A 6,000-nucleotide genomic window follows, 5' to 3' on the forward strand; every position below is an offset into this window, starting at 1 on the left:
AGAATATGAATTGGTATTTAGCAACAAGCAATATGAAAACACTGGGTAAACCTGGAGCACTGCAAAACTTAAGAGGAATGGAAGAAATATAAAGTGACTGTAGCAGCAATTAAAGAGTCGAAAAGGAAAGAGTGGCCGAATACACTGTTTTATAGCTGTAAGGATGGAGTAGGCCTACACGGTGGTGCTTGGTTCCTTCTTACAAATGTACACAAGGTAACTATATTGAACTTTAAACCTGTTAACGAAACACTGTTTTGCTTCTGTGCGAAGTGACATCTATGATATAATGAAGTGCGTTGTCTGCGACTTACGTGTTTGAGTGGAGATCGCGCCAGACTCTTGTCAAACGAGTTTAGTTTTGCAACTCTTTCTTGGACAGGTTAGTGATGACCTTGCTAAGTTAAAATAATTATGTTACAGTATATTTAACAGCCGACTACTCAAGTGATCTACTTTGTAATGGTAATTGTTCTAGAATTGCACTGTAGCTTGACTCCAGTGCCTACACCATGTAAAATCTCATGATAAATATTAATGAGGCAATGGTATGATGATAAACGGGGTTAAAAGTCAGGTTGTGAGTTTCACAAATAGGAAAAGTCCTCTCAGTTTTAATTACTGCGTTGATGGGGTGAAAGTTCCTTTTGGGGATCATTGTAAGTATCTAAGTGTTAACATAAGGAAAGATCTTCATTAGGGTAATCACATAAATGGGATTGTAAATAAAGGGTACAGATCTCTGCACATGGTTATGAGGGTGTTTAGGGGTTGTAGTATGGATGTAAAGGAGAAGGCATATAAGTCTCTGATAAGACCCCAACTAGAGTATGGTTCCAGTGTATGGGACCCTCACCAGGATTACTTGATTCAAGAACTGGAAAAAAATCCAAAGAAAAGTAGGTTGATTTTTCTGGGTGTTTTCCAACAAAAGAGTAGCGTTACAAAAATGTTGCAAAGTTTGGGCTGGAAAGACTTGGGAGAAAGAAGAAGAGCTGCTCGAATAAGTGGTATGTTCCGAGCTGTCAGCGGAGAGATGGCGTGAAATGACATTAGTAGACGAATAAGTTTGACTGTCGTCTTTAAAAGTAGGAAAGATCAAAATATGAAGACAAAGTTGGAATTCAAGAGGACAAATTGGGGCAAATATTCATGTATAGGAAGGGGAGTTAGGGATTGGAATAACTTACCAAGGGAGATGTTCAATAAATTTCCAATTTCTTTGAAATCATTTAATAAAAGGTAGGAAAACAACAGATAGGAAATCTGCCACCTGGGCGACTGGCCTAAATGCAGATCAGTGTTGATTGATTGATTGATTGATTGACTGATTGATTGATTGATTGATTGATTGATTGATTGTCAAGTGACAATATGAGAGGTAAGAAAGGGAAATACCCCCTGGGCCTTTCAAAATACAGTAGAAATGGTTTTGTTACTCTTACAGGCAAGTCCCGTGTACCATGATGCAATTTGAACGCACGCTAAAAAATAATGCCACACTGTGAGTCAACTTGACAATTTGTTAAAACTAATATTTCAAGCGATGCCGAGGATTACCAGGGTTTCAGTTATTATTATATTCTGGAGCAATGTGCTCACTTTCTATAAATATAATAATAACTGAAACCCTGGTAATCCTCGGCATCGCTTGAAATATTAGTTTTAACAAATTGTCAAGTTGACTCACAGTGTGGCATTATTTTTTAGCGTGCGTTCAAATTGCATCGTGGTACACGGGACTTGCCTGTAAGAGTAACAAACCTATTTCTACTGTATTTTGAAAGGCCCAGGGGGTATTTCCCTTTCTTACCTCTCATATTGTCACTTGACAATCAATCAATCAATCAATCAATCAATCAATCAATCAATCAATCAATCAATCAATCAATCAATCAATCAATCAATCAATCAATCAATCAATCAATCAATCAATCAATCAATCAATCAATCAATCAATCAATCAATCAACACTGATCTGCATTTAGGCCAGTCGCCCAGTTATATACTAACGATATGTTGACGTCCTTAAAAAAATGAAATCTACAAATGTCCATACGGTTGGTAATCATGGCGATTATCCTTCCTTGAACGCATAGCTTCGCGTGGATACCGTTGCGGGAGCACATGTCGTGATATCACGACTGTTCACAGCATCTATCACAGTCACAGTTTATGTAGCAACATTCACTAGTTCGGTATATGGGGTTTAGAGGGCGCAAGATGATCACTTGAGGTGAAATCTTGAAATCACGGCTGATCACAATGACAGCATAGAAAGTAACAGTCGTTACTCGTGATTTGTTGATATCACTGAAAAAATCACCGTTCGTGAAATATCGCCCATCACTACTTCTTATGTAGGACAATGCAGTGACGGCGCACTAGGGGAAGCATGTGCCCCACTTGTATAAATACCTGCCTTTGGTCTATATCCTTCTAGGAAATTTATATTCTTTTTTTATATAGACCAAAGGCAGATATTTATACAAGTGGAGGCACATGTTTCCCCTAGTGCACCGTCACTGCATATTAGAGGCTTGCAGTGGTGTCTCAACGGCGCACTAGCGCCAGCATCTTGGAAAGTTGTAGAATTCCAACTGATGAGACCATTGCCACTCTGGGGCGAAACGCTAGTAATTTTACGATTGAAAAACCTAAAGACTGAGAAACAATAGAGATTATCATTCATTATTCCTAATGCAATCTTTACTAGGACTATAATATAGCGCTAATTAAGATTACGCAATAAATGACCCTTTCATCCCATGTGGTCATACTATTAAAACTTAAAGGTATTTCTGTCGAATTGAGAAATCCTTATTCTGTCTTCCATTTCTCTTCACATACAATTCACATTTGAATACAGTTTCAAGCTTGTTATTTTCTATGAATTTCGCTGTAGTTTCGCACTTATCGCAAAATAAGTAAATTTCGCTTTAAACTGGCCTTATCCCTTTAATTCGCTGTATTTCGTGAGAACTAAATTACTAATTTCTTAACCTGAATCGGATGATCCGTTAAGATATCTCAGAATCGCTTCAAATTGATTTTTGTTACGTTTATCGTTAATGCGAAAAAATCACGCCTCTACACATGAACCTCTGCACGTGAACACAGATAGAGGATAGGAGATTCAGAAATGTTTCCTATCATTCACGGATGCTTGAGTCGAGTTCCTACTATGTAGAAGGCCACAAGATAGAGTCCCGACTCGGTAGGAGATTTTAGCCGTGTCTAGTTGATACCTCTGGCTTAGGGACTGGGTATAGGGGGTGATAAATGTGATGATGATTATTGTTTGAAAAGAAAGAACAACTGGGCAACCATTCTCCTTTAGCATTTAACAAAAGGAAAATAATGTTGTAAGAGGGAGTACAACTGGGCTACCATTCACTCTTAACGTTGAACAGTAGGACTACGTAATTTAAGATGAAGTACGTTGCTCTGTAATCTATTTTAACGTTGAACAGTAGGACTACGTAATTTAAGACGAAGTACGTTGCTCTGTAAACTATTTTAACGTTGAACAGTAGGACTGCGTAATTTAAGATGAAGTACGTTGCTCTGTAAACTATTTTAACGTTGAACAGTAGGACTACGTAATTTAAGATGAAGTACGTTGCTCTGTAAACTATTTTAACGTTGAACAGTAGGACTACGTAATTTAAGATGAAGTACGTTGCTCTGTAATCTATTTTAACGTTGAACAGTAGGACTACGTAATTTAAGATGAAGTACGTTGCTCTGTAAACTATTTTAACGTTGAACAGTAGGACTACGTAATTTAAAATGAAGTACGTTGCTCTGTAAACTATTTTAACGTTGAACAGTAGGACTACGTAATTTAAAATGAAGTGCGTTGCTCTGTAAACTATTTTAACGTTGAACAGTAGGACTGCGTAATTTAAGATGAAGTATGTTTCTCTGTAAAGTACAAAAATAAATCTCAAGTATTTACTCTCATCCTTGTTCGTTGAGCTCATGTAGAGCACTCTGGAGAAGCAGGTCGATAATATTGATGTCACCTGTATTATCTATCTGTTGGCAGGCCGAGCCTATGCTGTCCTCTACTTTCCCTTCTATGACGGATTTCCTAACATTATCTCCTTCACAACTCACAATACGGCCATAAACTGGATAATTCTTTGGTGGAAGGGGAAAGAAAGGCGAACTCCTCACTGACTAATGTATTAGTTCTTGAAATACTTATAGATAAGCGCAGCTTTCCACGCTAACACCGCATCTCAAATGCATCAATGCAATTCTTGTCAGTGGCCTTCGCTGTCCAAGTCGCACAGCCAAATGAGAAGATGGAAAACGCAAGGGTTTCAACTAGGCGATCTAAGTGTTATTTCTTACTACCAGGTTTTGCCAGATTGCAACTGATCCTTTCATTATTCTATTTCTCTGAGCCCCCTTTATCACTGATCGTCGATTCTAGATATATTTCTCAAACCTGCTAGCGACCTGTGTGCTGAACCTAAGCTGTTCGAACAATTACCATAATTTAAGACTTAGACCAAACTGTTAGGTAGCATTCCTTAGTCTTTCAAGCATTTCTCAAAGTTATTCTTTACCACTGATAAGCAGAATTATGTCATCAGTGAAGAGCAAGTTGTTGTCGCCGATTGAAGTGACGATGTACTCGGCATAGATGCTGTGCAGTTCAGGAGACATGCTATATCCTTATCTTACATCTGCGACGGTCTTGTCTACTTTTGCAGGCACACTGCTGCAATGGTACGGAGCTTGTACCAGTTGTATCGGATGCTGTGGGACGCCAAATTTGTTGAGCATTTGTCACTTCTCCCAAGTAACACAATCAAAGGCTTTCCGATAATTCAGGATTCTGAATTCTCGAGATTTTTCTATTATTTGTCTGATATTTAGAATCTGTTCCAGCGTTTCTTTACTTTCGACCAAACCCGCTTGCTCTGTAGATATTTTAGGCTGTATGTGTGGCTTCCGACGTCCATTCATGATATGTAAAAGAATTATCCTTATATGTGACACAGTTATTGACAGAACCTTTCTTGCGCAGTGGACCAAAAATCTAGTTTTGCCAATTTTTCGTCCACTTTCCAGCACTCCGTACACAATTACACAGGGAAGGAGCAAATCCATGCCTTCATCTCCCATTTGTTGAAGCGTATCGACTGTTATCTCATCAATACCTAGAGCTTCTATGTGTTTTTCCAGATGTTTAATGAAGCGACATCTTGACAACCTCCACGATGGTGTTCCTTGGCCAGCGGACTACTAGAGAAGACCAGCATAAAGTCCACCGAAGATCTGTTACCTATCATAGTACAAAGTGACCCCACCGACAAGACACATTGTGTCCGTATTCCACAGCTGAACACCGAGAGATGAATGTGAGTATCTGAGCAGATTGGTCAAGGGGAATAAAAATAATAGAAACCCATTTGCCTGACGAAAACCAAACTGCTTCCCAACCCAACATAAATGGATACAAAGTAGCAAATTTGGATCAGACATTTATGGATTCTTGAGGACTTTAATGATGATTCAGGCAATCAGAAAGAAGACATAGAAATAATCTCCATTCAACTGAAGCAAACCCCAGTTACTACCATATACAAACCACCTCAAGACCAATGATCAGATTCTTTCCGCCCCTTCAACCAGTCCACTAATACATCACCCATGAATTTACTTTGGGAACCACATATCCTGGAGACAACTGGGAGAAATTCTCAGAATGTATGGATCAGGCACAGATACATCTAGAAGTCAATAAATCATTTCTTTCTGCACGATGGTGAACAGCAGTGGACGTTAACCATATTCCTGTACCTCATACAAAGATCGTACTAGCAAGTTTTCCAGGAAGTCAGCACTGTCCAATTGGCATATAAATCCCTCCGATCAAATCCATACAGAAACGTTAGATGGAACTTCAACAAAGCACAGTGGACAAGTTACTCCCAGAGGGTCGTTACTCGCCTTCCACCAGCTAGGGAACTACAGTCGATT

Source organism: Anabrus simplex, chromosome 7 (assembly GCF_040414725.1).
Source record: "Anabrus simplex isolate iqAnaSimp1 chromosome 7, ASM4041472v1, whole genome shotgun sequence".
Taxonomy (NCBI): domain Eukaryota; kingdom Metazoa; phylum Arthropoda; class Insecta; order Orthoptera; family Tettigoniidae; genus Anabrus; species Anabrus simplex.